The sequence below is a fragment of the Tenrec ecaudatus genome, chromosome 8 (genome assembly GCF_050624435.1).
Source record: "Tenrec ecaudatus isolate mTenEca1 chromosome 8, mTenEca1.hap1, whole genome shotgun sequence".
Classification (NCBI taxonomy): Eukaryota; Metazoa; Chordata; class Mammalia; order Afrosoricida; family Tenrecidae; genus Tenrec; species Tenrec ecaudatus.
In genome coordinates this window covers 96,940,107-96,953,588 of record NC_134537.1, presented here as the reverse complement: position 1 = coordinate 96,953,588, position 13,482 = coordinate 96,940,107, and the positions used below count along the sequence as shown (strand labels likewise).

The 13,482-nt window shown below is 42.8% G+C and overlaps 1 protein-coding gene across 2 annotated transcripts in view; it reads left to right on the top strand.

The window, feature by feature from the left end:
- Nucleotides 1–6,626, top strand: part of GOLGA7 (golgin A7) — a 33,562-nt gene extending 26,936 nt beyond the window's left edge. Inside the window, exon 6 of one of the 2 annotated variants that reach the window (XM_075556628.1) lies at nt 6,371–6,626. The gene's annotated coding sequence lies outside the window, so the exon portion shown is untranslated. The remainder of the gene's footprint in view (nt 1–6,370) is intronic. The other variant, XM_075556630.1, reaches the window with a different exon arrangement.
- The last annotated feature ends 6,856 nt before the right edge of the window (nt 6,627–13,482 follow it).

Below are 13,482 nucleotides of genomic sequence, written 5' to 3'. Positions count from 1 at the left end.
TAGGATCCAGCCGTAGATGCAAAGAAAGAAAACCTCTTAAGAAAGTGGTGAATCTAATAAGTAAGCAGTTGCACTTGGTCATTTTTCTATGTCATTGACAGTGCTAATTGTGATGTTAAGCCTAGCTACAATTAAAACTCAAAAGCAATTTTAAAGAATTTCTCTTTAAATCTTAGAAACTCACCAATCATCTTCAGATAAATTTTTTTAATTCCCACTTTTCAAAACTAAAAACAACAAAATGTGGATGAAACTTTATGTAATAAAGACCCTTGCAGCTAAATTTCTCCCTAAGCCATCAGTTTCAAGGAAATTGGAAAACGTGTTTCTCCCTCCCTAGAAAAACAGGCTTGTCATTGAGCCTCACCAGAAACGGACCCTAACTGCAAAGACCAAGGGCAAACAGGCCAGAGTGGGCCCATCTCCACGTGGACTTGGTTGAAGGAGGATGCTTTTCCTTTAAGGTAGTCATTACATCGTGACATCTTTAAATTCCTTAAGTCTCAAAATGTGTGAGTGTGCGGGATCCAGACCCACATCTGGGTAGGTCCTAAGGGGCGGTTATATAACTGAAGGGTACATTAAAGAGACATGAGACGAGGCATGCAAGGGCTCACCTCATCCATGGCGACAGGAACCAGAATGAGGCAGTCATGTATTCTCTCACGAGCATATAATCTCAGGCCTGCAAGCCACGGTACACACATATGTAACAGGAAGGGGTTGTATTAGAGGCATCCCCATCGCACGAGGAGGATGAGCTCGGGGTACACACGCAATAGGAAGGGGAGGTACTAGAAGCATACACGTGACAGGCAGGTGCATATGGAAGAAGATGGGCAGGCTCTAGAGCCAAGATGGCAGCGGAACCTGTCTCTGAGCTCTTCTCCAGAGGGAAAGGTATCCTTACCTGGAGTGGGTTGTACTAAGGGTGGGACACAATAGGGTCTGATTGCTCTTGATGTACACAACCTTCAGGCAAGTAGCCTTCAAGCTTGGCTAGAGGTGCAACCTTGTGCTTGCAAGTAGCACCTTAAAATTGGCCTTATCACGGGGATGCCATTTACTTAGGAGACTGAATGGAACACACCTCCAACCTGTGAAAGTTAAGGCCTCCCTCCACAGAGCTCTGTCCTCCCTGACTCATTAACATATGAATGTAGAGAATTTATCTGCATACTTTCTTCCCCAGTTCTGTTGTCCACATAAATGTAAAAAGTTTTTATTCTCCCCACAAGAGTTGAAATAAACCATGTTATATTTGTACTCTACACAACACTCACAAACTGGGGTTTTTTGGCCGTGAATTGTTGAGATTGACAAAATGTAGACTACACCATCTAGAAACGACATGCATTTTGCTCCAAAATGTGTAGCCACAGAATTACAAAACTAAAGTTTTGGCTCTTCGGCACATTTAAGTTCTTTCCCTACACCTCAAATGTTGTCCAACTTAAAACCAGGAAGCATTATAGGGATTTAATACTTTTTTTTAAAGTTTTCCATTTTGCAAAGAAAAATCACATTCTAAATCAAGCACAACCAAATATTTTAGTTCAGGGTTATTGTCAAATCAAGGTTATAGAGGCAATGCTCCCGGTGCCATCCAGCCGCTTCCGACTCTGTGACCCCATGCCACAGGAGAACTGCCCCAGGTGAGTTTACAGATGGCGGTCTTTAAAGAAGACTGTCTAGTCTTTTTTCCTCAGACCTACTGGTTTTTTCTAAAGCCAAACGTCCCCTTGTCAGCCAAGCACTTTCACCGTGTCCACCATTAAAACAATAATGATAAAAAACCTCACTGCCTTAAGTCAATGAGGACTCAAAGAGACCCTGGAGGGCAGGGTAGACCTACCCTGTGGGTTTCTGAGACTAGCTCCTTAGGGAAGTAGAAATCCTTGATCGTTTTCTCATGGAGGGGCTTGGTGGCTTCAAACTGCTGAGCTTGCAATTCACAGCCCAACATGTAACCACTAAGCCACCGGGGCATCTGCCCCACCAGGGCTCCTTACTATGAGTAATGCAAGTATTTACTGACCTAATGAAATCTTACTTTGTTTAGTCACTTTGGCTTTGACAGTAAGTCACCTTATCTTTGAAGAATTGCCTTTTGTTTTGCTTATAAATAGATAGTTATTTTAAAAAGAAAGAAAGGAAAAAGGCAGAGGAATAGCCCCTAAAAATCAGTCTACGGGCAGTCAACTCGATGTTTTCTTGATCTTCTGTGTGGTCATCTGTATATGTTCTTTCCTCGTATTTTCACAGACCAGTTTATTGACAGAAAAATGAACATTGTCGTTCGTATTCAAAATGTTTGGGCAAATGTTCTGGGAGCAACTGAAAGCCAGGAAACCTAACCATAGACGCTCAGGTTCTGTGATAGGTAAGAATTCAGAAGCAGACGTAGCATGACTTTCTTCCCACACGTATGGATTGATGTCACAGCTTCTGCACATGATTGTGGATTTCATACAGTGCACAAATATTCTATCTGATCCAGTGGAACTTGCTTAGCTCTGGGAAGGATTACAGACGTGAAAAGGAATCTTGTTTGATGTCAGTGTCTGTTGTGGGTTGAACTGTGTCTCCTCTGAAAGATAAGCTGAAGGTCCTATTTGTGACCTTATTTGGAAGTTGGGTCTTTGCAGATGTCTTCACGTTCACGGGCGACCACACTGGCTTAGGATGGACCCTGCCCTAACCTATGGGGTGTCCCTAGAAGAGACTATTGAGTCTGCGTTTCTTTCACTTAACATTATGTTGAAAACTTCTCTTGATTCTTTCGCCTTAAATTTTTACATACCATAAGAGTAAATCTATTATTCAGATTTCAAAATACCAATGCAAACCAAGATGTGTTTCTAAATAGCAGGTCTATCTCACCCGCCCTTCATCATCTTTATTTCTGTCAGCCAAACTCAGCCAGCTGAGGACCTTACAGGTTAGCAGAAATTCAGTGGATCAATCTCACACATTTTGGGATAAAATTAAAATTTATATTTTAAATACTTTGGGCTTATCGAAAGGGGTGGGGGTGGAATGAAGAAGGAAAGGCGAGCAAAGGAGACACGGCCCAGAAATATAGTAAGTAGAGGCTTTGTGTTCCGGAAAGGGGTACAGTCTCTGAAACTCACGGGTCCTGTAGGGTCACTGTGAGTCAAAACAAAAGCGGCCTAAACTAGAGTGGTGCCTTCAGAAGCTAAAGGTTACCAGCAACACCAGAAGCTTCTAGAAAAGCCTGGAACACATTCTCGTCTAGACTCAGACGTCAAACAAGCATGGTCCTGCCAACACCATTTTGGAACCGTAAGCCTCCAGAACTATAAATCTGCGTAGGTTTAAGCCACCCTGTTGTGGTCCAAATTTGTAATAGCAGCCCAGGAAACTATTAATAGAGTATCTGATTTAAAAATGAGGAGGGCTCTAGTTAATTCGTAAAATCAAGGAAATGGCAAACAGCACTTGGGGCCATTTTAATAGTATAGAAAATGTTTCTTCATTAAATATTCAATAATATAGAGGTACTGTTTTGTGTTAAGGAAGATCTTTTCTTTGTAAATCTCTCCCCCACCCCAATAAAAGGATTAATAAAAAGAAAAAAGAAACTCTTTCAATAGCCAGAATTCACAACCGTGGCCATATGTTGCCACGGGAAAACTATAAATGTAAAGTAATTAGATCCCTGATGTTTTGTGAAAAAATTCCGAATTGGGGGGGGGTAGTTTTGTTCGCACATGCTTTTCTATCCTGTAAATTTTTAATTAAGCATATCAAAATAATGTGTGACTTTATGCAATCCTTAAAGACAGAAAGTTCAAATACCTGCAACCAAAGGATGCTCATCCGGTAAAACTTAGTGTGAGTGATTTGACACATTTAACAGATAGCTTCGTGATAGTTGCCTGATTTCATGTCAACTTGAAGATAAATAAAAGTGTAGGGGTGGAGCCGGATGACTTCCCTTGGAAGTGCAACTGAGCTATATAGCTCTCTGGAGGCCAGCCCCTCTCTGCCTCACCCTCCTGCTTGCCAGTCACCCTGAGAGCTGCTAGAACCTTGCGATATGTTCCACTGACTGGATCCACACAAATTTGCACCCACCAGCCTACGATGTTCCTGCATTCTGCATCATTGCCTGTAGCTCTGTGAGTCTGGAGAGGGACTTATGGACTCTTACCAGACTTGTGGACTTGAGTTGAACTGGGCTGGATGTTTTCTTGATAATAAAATTACTTCTTGATATAGAGCTCTTTCTTACACAAATGTGTCACTGCATTTGTATTTCTAGTCAAGGCAGCCTGACACAAGTTTTAAAACTCATTTGCCTAGAAATTCTGGGGCCTTGGGCTATAAAAAAAGTGAGGACACATATCCCCCACCTACCAAGGTATGTTATAACATTGTGACCATTGAGATGTGTTGCATTGACGCCAAGATAAACTTAATAGAGCTATGGAACTGAGTAGATACTTTGATGCTAGGCTGGATAGTCCCCTTTTGCCCCTGCAGATCATTTCTCTTTCCTTCTCTGCACTGCTCTCTGCCCTACGGGATCAATCCCTGCTGGCATCAACCTGACTTCTTTGCCTTGTGATTCCCAAGAGAGTACAGTCAATAGGAAGCATCAGCAGATCCGAGGCTTCAGGGTACTGGGCCAACTGCTTAAAAACGGAAACGGGTATGGGGTTTGGGGGGGCACCAATTGGCACTGAGTCAATTCTGACTCAGAGAGACCCTATAGGACTGAGTAGAACGATTCCCTAGGGCTTCCAAGGCTGTAAGTCTTTACAGGAGTAGAAAGCCTCATCTTTCTCCCAGGGAGTGGCCGGTGGATTCCAACTACTGACCCTGTGGTTAGTCGCCCAATGTGTAACCCAGTACCCTGCCAGGGTTCTCTCACTCACTGCCATCAATTTAATCGATTCTGACTCACAGCGACCCTATAGGACAAAGCAGAACTGCCCCTGTGGGTTCCCGAAACTATGTAACTCTTTACCGGGATAAAAAGCATCCCTTTCTTCCACACTCCAGCTGGTGATTTAGAACTTCTGACTTTGTGGTTAGCAGCCCCATGTGCAACCTCTACACCACCAGGGCTCTGGAAAGACAAAAATAAGATTGGAGAGGAATAGTAGAGGAACACTGTGGTTGGACCGCTAGGAATGAGTACAAAATGGGAAGAAATTCCCAGGCCATGTAAGTGTTCTCTGGATGTCCCCACTGAGGAGCAGCCCTGACAACGGAAATGCAAAGCCCTTTGAATACCAAGCTACCTAACTCGCGGCCCTGGTTGATTTTGATTCAGAGCGACCAGGCTCCCTGTGCTTGCTCAGGAGGGTCAGGTAAAATGGCCCTGGCAACAAGGATGGAGACTTCAACAATATGGGTTCCCTGTCATATGGCTGATCTGGCTACTGCCACTGATGAGTGCTCCATCTGCCAACAGAGGCCAGTGCTAAACCCCAAAATGTCAGCATTCCCTAAAAGGGGGTTTTGATTATAACATCAAATGGACATTTTAATTACTGTGTGGGAACCATGTTTGTGGCTTTAAAAGATCATAGGACTTAGAAAAACAACAACAACATATCATTACAAGTAACTTTTCATGGTTTCCATTTAGAGTCAGAAGAACTATGTCCATCAAGAACATGTAAAAGGACATGTACAAAGCTGGAGACAAAAATTAGTGAGTTCAGGGGCAGATCTACCCTGGCATATGGGCCGCTAAGAGTCAGTATTGACTTGATGGCAGTGGTGGAAGTGATGCCCCAGGGAGGTGATTAGTAATGTTCTCTAACACAAAATGACAATGATGTCTTCAAGGGGAACCAGATACATGTATAAATCATAGATGTGTGAATGGATTTTGGGCTTACACTTAATTCTTGACCCAATCTAAGAACAGTTAGTTTTATGGCATGCCCCTCATGAAGAGATCATTGAAGATACAGATGCTACAGTAAAGTGTGGTGAAGACACTAGATGGTGCCCATCTATCGGCAAGACTAGCATCTAGGGTCTTTAAGGCTTGTTTTCAAAGAAGCAGTCATCTAAATGAGGCATCAACTAAGTTGGCATGGAAGAAGTACACCAGCCTGTGTGGTTCAAAGATGGTAAATAATATACTCCAAATCTAAAGGTGGGAATGGTATCAGAGCTTAAATTGTGAAGCCCCAGATCCATTTGTAGGACCCCCACGTGGATTAAACCTCAAATAAAGTCCCTCCAGTCATAGTTGAGGGATGTGCATAGCCCACTCTTATCCAACAGAGCGCATTGTAAAGTCAAGTATGGCAGACATGGGTCAAAGTTTAATATCCTTTGATCTTTTTGACTCATTTTAAAATTGTTTCTTTTTTTTTTGAAGTGAAGGGCAATACATGTGGATTAAGCCCCGGGGACCCCTGTGACCATGGCCCAGAGATGCGGATGCCCTCGACAGCCTGCAGAATGCATCGGAGAGTGGATTGTTGCAGTGGCAGTTTAAAATTTAGCATCCTATCATATGACCTCCCGTATTATCCATTTAAATTTGTTTTGATTTTTACATTTTCTGCTTTCTTTTCACTTGAGATTTTTACCTATTTTACTTTGTTATTCTTTTTGGGTGTTTTGTTCAGTTTTAATATATTTCTGTATATGAGATCCAGGATAGGTAAATCTCTAAAGTCAGTGACTGGATTAAGCCCTCCTTGGGGACGTGGCAGGGGAGGTAGGGGGTAATGGGGAGCTAGTAAAATGAGGACAAGAATGAAGAAAATGTTCTAAAACTGACTGTGGTGATGTTTGCACAACTCTCCTTGCTGTGAGTGAACTATTGAATTATAGGATATGTGAATTACAAGAGGGGGTATCCCCCCGCCCCCAAAAAACCCACAAGAGGCTCTGATGGACAGAAATTTCACAGTATTTATTTGTCCTGTTAGGCAAGTATCCAGCAACTCGTTCTGAGTTAGTGCACCCAATTGTGTCACCTGGGAAGGCTCTCTCTGATCACAGTGAATGTTTTCATAAAGCAATTTTGCTAAAACCTCGGGTTTTGTAATGGCCGATTTAAGAGAACGGCGGCGGCTGTGAAATTTTGTTTCCTGCTCAGGAAAAATGCCGCAGGAGCTGTTGTGATGTTGAACACAGCTTACAAGGACAGCACCATGGGGAAAACTCAAGTGTATGAGTGGTTTTCTTGTTTCAAAAATGGTGAAATGTCAATGGATAACAAACATCATTTTTGGACATCTGTCAACTTCCCAAATGGATGAAAATGCCGATTAGAGTTCATTCCACCAGGTCAGACTGTTATTCAAGCTTTCAATTGAGAGGTTTTGAAAAGATTGTGTAACTGTGTGTGACAAAAAGGCCTGATTTGTGGCAAACGGGGGACTGATTTTGCCACCATGACAATTCACCTGCTCTTGTAGCCATCTCAGTGCACCAGTTTTTGGCAAAAAAAAAAACAGCATACTTCTCTTGTCCCACACACCTGACTCACCTAACTTGCGCTGGGTGATTTCTCTTTGTTTCCACAAATGACGAAGAACATGAAAGAACAGCAATTTGATGACATAGAAGAGGTGAAGAAAAATGAGGGAGGTGCTGTCAGCCAGACAACCAGATGATTTTGAAAAATGTTTCCAAGAATGGAAGCGCAGATTTGACAAATGTATTAAGTGTAATGACGAATACTTTGAGGATGATAGGTTTTTTTTGTAACAAAAATGTAAATACATAGTTTTGGGGGAAAAAAGATTCGGTTTTGTTATGTTTTGTTTTTCAGTACCCCTTCGGATGCCAATAAAACTCTTGAAAAACTTTAGTAAGTTAAAAAAACTTTAGTAAGTTATGTTAATTCATAGTAATGGATACAAACATACACCCATACAATTCATGTATCTTTTTTGTATACATATGATAGAAAAAAACAAAAATTTGACTGAGAATAAAAATCTGAAGATGTTGATTACCTCTGTAGAGATAGGAAGAGGAATGGTCATAGAAAGAGGTGCACGTATGACTTAAATTGAATTTGTAATGTGATACGGTCTATTATTTTCTATAAACTATAAAACCAAAAATAACCCCAAACCTATAAAACCAAACCCACTGCTGTCAAGTCGATTCTAACTCATCGTGACCTCGTAGGACAGAGTAGCACTGCCCGCACAGGGGGTGCAAGGCCGTCATTCCCTACAGAATCAGACCACTACATCTTTCTCTCATGCAATGGTTCTTGGGTTTGAGATGCTAATCTTGCAATTAACAAAAAGCACTTAGCAGGGCTCCCAAATTATTTTCCATCTTTTTCCAAATGCCTAAGGATAGCTTTATTATAGAAAACCACAACATGTATTTGTCAATAAAGAAATCAGTCCCATCAGATTGATTTCAACTCATACTGACTGTATACAACAGAATGAAACACCACTTTGTTATATTCCCTGCCCACAAGTCTTGTTATATTTGAGTCCATGTTGCAGCCACTATGTCAGTCCATGTCATGGAGGATTGTGTGAGGCTGGGTTTTCTAGAGAAGCAAAACTAGTGTGGTAATTACATAATTTCATGTCAACTGGATATTTAAATCTAGGGGTGAAGTCTAGCTTGTCAATCAGGTCACAGCCTGATGCTGCCTCCTTGTGGGTGTGGCCGTCTCATGAGGATTCTGGGAATTTCCTCTTTTCCCTGGGACAAGGGCCACACTCTCTCTGCTTCACTTCTTGCTGTTGAGACACTTGGAGAGCTGGAGGAGCCACGTGGAGGTCCGCACCAACACTGAGATGCTTCCACCGACACTGGATCCACAAGACTTTTACCCACTTGCCTGTGACGTGTCTGCATTCAGCCTCTTTGCATGTGCTGTGTGAGTCTGAAGAGGAATTTATAGATTAGTATCAGACATATGGGTTAATATCAGATTTATGGACTTGATTTGAACTGGCCTGGAATATTTTCTTAATATCAATTAATTTTAGATATAAAGCTTTTTCCTATCCGTATATGAATGCCCCTGGATTTGTTTCTCTAGTCAACCCAGTGTAACACAACAAGTGACATCTATAAATGCATTTAAAAAAATTTTAAAACACCTTTATATTAAAAAAAAGTGGTCCACACAGCTTCAGAGTGAGCAAACTCAATCCAGCTCAAATCCGTGGTTCAGAGGCTAAGCTGGAGGCCCTTCCTGACTTATGCAGCCACCAAGGTTGAGAAACCAGGAAGCAGGAAGGTGAACCAGGAGACAGAAGGACAAAGCCTGGAGAGGAAATAGGAAGACTATGGTGGTGGGTGCAGTTAGATCAGGTATTAGATCTGGGGGCTACCACAGTCAGTGGACAATACGACAGGCCACTGATAGTTCCCAGGGTTGACAGACAATATGGTGAGCCATTGGCAGGCAATAAGATGGGCCTCAAAGACAAATCTGTTCATTCTTCTGGCAGCCCATGGTATATTCACTATTCTTTACCAACATCACAAGTCAAATTCATTTTTTCTTCATTATTCATTGTCCAGGTTTTGGATGCATATGAGGTGCTGAAAATACCATGGCTTGAATCAGATTCTCAAAGTCACTTTTGTTTTTAGTACTTTTGCAGGAGATTTGTCCTGCGATTTCTTGAATGTAGAATTTATTTCCAAGTAAAATAAAGTCATTGACAACTTCAGGCTTGTCCCCATTTGTCACAATATTGCTTATTGGTCTAGTTAAGGATTCAATATAAATTACAGGTGTTCCTAGTATTTCCAATATGGCAATATAAATTACTATACCATAAATATTATACACACCAGTTAATATCTTCAGTATCATGATGAACTTTGGTAATTTGAACAGAAATTACCCATCATTCCCCTGAGATTTCACTCAACTGTTTTAGTTTCATTTAAGCTTCAGGGCCTGTTTATCTCAATGATCCTCAAGAGGGACAAGCCTCTGAGTTCTCATACTTCTAATTATACTCCCCAAAGTGAACAATTGAAAGGACGGGCATTTTCCTGCTTACAAAGATTATGCAGTCTAGGAGCAGCTTACAACCAAGGGTAAAGTTCATGGTCAAGCAGAATCTCCCATGTAAAACAAACATGCCTAAGGTGGAGCCAAGAGTGGATGGCTGGGCAACGTATGCTTTCATTCCTCTACAAGCAAAGACAACTCTACAGTAATGTCAGCCATCACAATGCTCCTTGGGCCACATCCAAATCTTCCTGATGCTAACAAATCTGCAGCTCCTGCCAGAGAAACCAGGTGACCCAAAGCTGCTGGTTCTTGTTCCAAAGAGTATCAATTCCAGCATTCAGTGGACCCAATTTCATGACCTCCTTTCAGTGTCCACAGCTGCACTGTGCTCTCACCTGAACGGAACACAACGGAAAGATCTAATGGTTTCTATCACTTGGGGATGTCATGGAGGTGGCATTTTCCACAGTACCTGTTTTGAACGAATTTAATAGTAAAAGTCTCCGATAAGAGTTTGTGACGAGGAATACATAGGCATACCTCAGAGATATTGTGAATTCTAGACCACTGCAATAAAGTAACAGGTCAATAAAGTGAGTCCCACTTTTTTTTGCTTCCCAGTGTATATAAAAGTTATGCTTATACTATCCTGCCATCTACTACCGATGCAGTAATAACAGGAAAAGGTTGGCACTGTTGTGAGAATTACAAAAAGGTGACAGACACCAAGTGACCACATCCTGTGGGGGAAATGTCATCAATAAGACTTGCTCGAAGCAAGGTTGCCAGGACACTGTAAAAAAGAAGAAAAAGCGCTGTCAGTGAAGCACAGCAAAGTGCAATGAAATGCAATGCGTCGGTCATAAATCATGCCCTCTAGCCCTGCTGACAGAGAGTAACGTTAAGTTCATTCATGAAGCTGTTTATTGCCATCCGTGAGAATTGTTTAAAATAAGAAACCTAGAAATGATTCCAAAGAGGCCGGGTGGCACCGTGGATAACGAGCGGCTGCCAACTGTGAAGTCAACATATTGAGGGCAGCAGTCACCACAAGGGAGAAAGATGAGACTTTCTGCGCCCTCTCCAAAGCGACACAGCCTCTGAAGCCCAGGTCAGGGCCTCCATCTTGCTCTTTCGGTCATCAGAACTCCCTACAAGCCTGTGCTCCTTGGTCTCTATCACACACCACCGTCCTCTGCGGTGTCCTATGCGGTGCTCCCTTGTATGGGACTGTTTCCGTGAACAGCGTCCCATGTATGTGGCTGTGTCACTGTTTCTCAAGACAAACTTCTTGACAGTGGGTGCACGTCAACCCTGTGCTCCTGGGTTTTCTCCTCAGTCTATTGAGTCTTTCCTTTACCCTCCTGACCTTTGGAATACCGTGGAATCAGGCACTTCTTCACAGTTTTGTACTGCTTCCTAAGAAAAAAAACAAAAAATTACTGCCATTCCACCAATTCTGACTCATAGCAATCCAATAGGACAGAATAGAACTGCCCCTGTGGGCATCTGAGGCTGTCAAACTTCACCAGAACAGGAAGTCTCCTCTTTCTTGCCAGCCTGTGGAGAGCGTCTGGTGAGTGGGTTCAAACTGCTGACCTTGCGGTTAGTAGCCCAAAGTATAATCCACTAAACCACCAGAGCTCCAAACTACTTTCCCCAGGGAGCTTTGTCCTATTCTTTTTGGAGATCTTAAAATATACCTTTTCCCTCTCCCACTCAGCAAAACTTGTGTTCTAAAGGGTTTTTTGTCTAGTGACTCTTAGAACCACAGATTTTAGGAGTGAAAATTATTTTCAACCTATCTATTTTCAGGGACGCAACTAGTACTGACAGGTGGGTGCAGCTGAGGCTCAGTGAAGTGGTGTGTTGAAGGTCACACCTTTACTGAGTAGGGCAACGAGCTGGCCTTCAGCTCCCTCGTGGAGGTGAGGGACCCTGGAGAAGGCAGGCATTGCCAGACTGGGGAAGAAGAGCCTGCACCAGTAGAATAAGGTGGCACGGGGAGTAAGCCCTCGGATGCTGACTGAAGGTCCGTGGATTGAATCCACCCGCTGTTCTGCAGGAGAAAGAGGTCCCTAAGATGGGAACCCTATGGGGCGGTTCTTCTCTGTCCTACAGGGTCACTAGGGATCAGATTGGACAACAGTGGGTTGTTTGTTTGTTTTATTATTTGACATCTTTGTAGAAGTTATTTGTACCAGATTAGAGGCAGAGAATATTTGGAAACATACAACACTTAAAGGTTTGTTTTTTTTTTTAAAAAGCAAGAATACTTTTTTCTATTAAACTGGCATTCCATGATGCTCACCTTCCCCTACACAATCGCTGAAGACAAAGCGGGTGCATAAGAAAATGTGGTGAGGAAAGCTGATGATGCCTGGCTAGCAACAGCTATAGTGTCTGGGGTCTTAAAGGCTTGAAGGTAAACAAGCGGCCATCTAGCTCAGAAGCAACAAAGTCCACATGGAAGAAGCACACCAGCCTGTGCGATCATGAGGTGTCGAAGGGATCAGGTATCAGGCATCATCAGAACAAAAAAACATATCGTTGTGAATGAGGGGAGTGCGGAGTAGAGACTCAAAGCCCAGCTGTAGGCAACTGGACACCCCTCAAGGAAGGGTTGCGAGGAGGAGATGAGCCATTGAGGGCGCAGAGTAGCAACGATGAAACATAAAACTTTCCTCTAGTTCCTAAATGCTTCCTCCCATCCCACTATCATGATCCCAATTCTACCTTGCAAGTCTGGTTAGACCAGAGGATGGACACTGGTACAGACAAGAACTGGAAACACAAGGAATCCAGGGCGGATGATCCCTTCAGGACCAGTGGTGAGAGTGGCAATACTGGGAGGGTGGAAGGAGGATGGGGTGGAAAGGGGGAACTGATTACAAGGATCTGAATATAACCTCCTCCCTGGGGAAAGGACAACCAAAAAATGGGTGAAGGGAGACATCAGACAGTGAAAGATATGACAAAACAATCATTTATAAATTATCTAGAGTTCATGAGTGGGGAGCAGAGAGGGAGGGGAAAAATGAGGAGTTAGTGCCAGGGGCTTAGGTGAGAGCAAATGTTTTGAGAATGAGGAGGGCAGTGAATGTACAAGTGTGCTTTACACAATTTATGTATGTATGGGAAAACAACGGGACCAACAGTTCCTGGGGGAATATGGGATAGGGGGAGGTGGGGGGAAAGGAAGTGGTATTAACAAACCCAGGGACAAGGGAACAACAAGTGATCCAAATTGGTGGTGAGGAGGGTGTGGGAGGCCTGGTTGGGCATGATCAAGGGTAATGTAACGAAGAGGTATTGCTGAAACCTAGGTGGGGACTGAGCATGATAGTGGGACAGGAGGAACGTCAAAGGAAATAGAGAAAAGAGCTGGGAGGCAAAGGGCATTTATAGAGGGCTAGATAAAGACATGTACATATGCAAATATATTTAAATATGAAGATGAGGAAAATAGATCTATGTGCCTATATTTATAGGTTTAGTATTAAGGTAGCAGAGGGACATTGGGC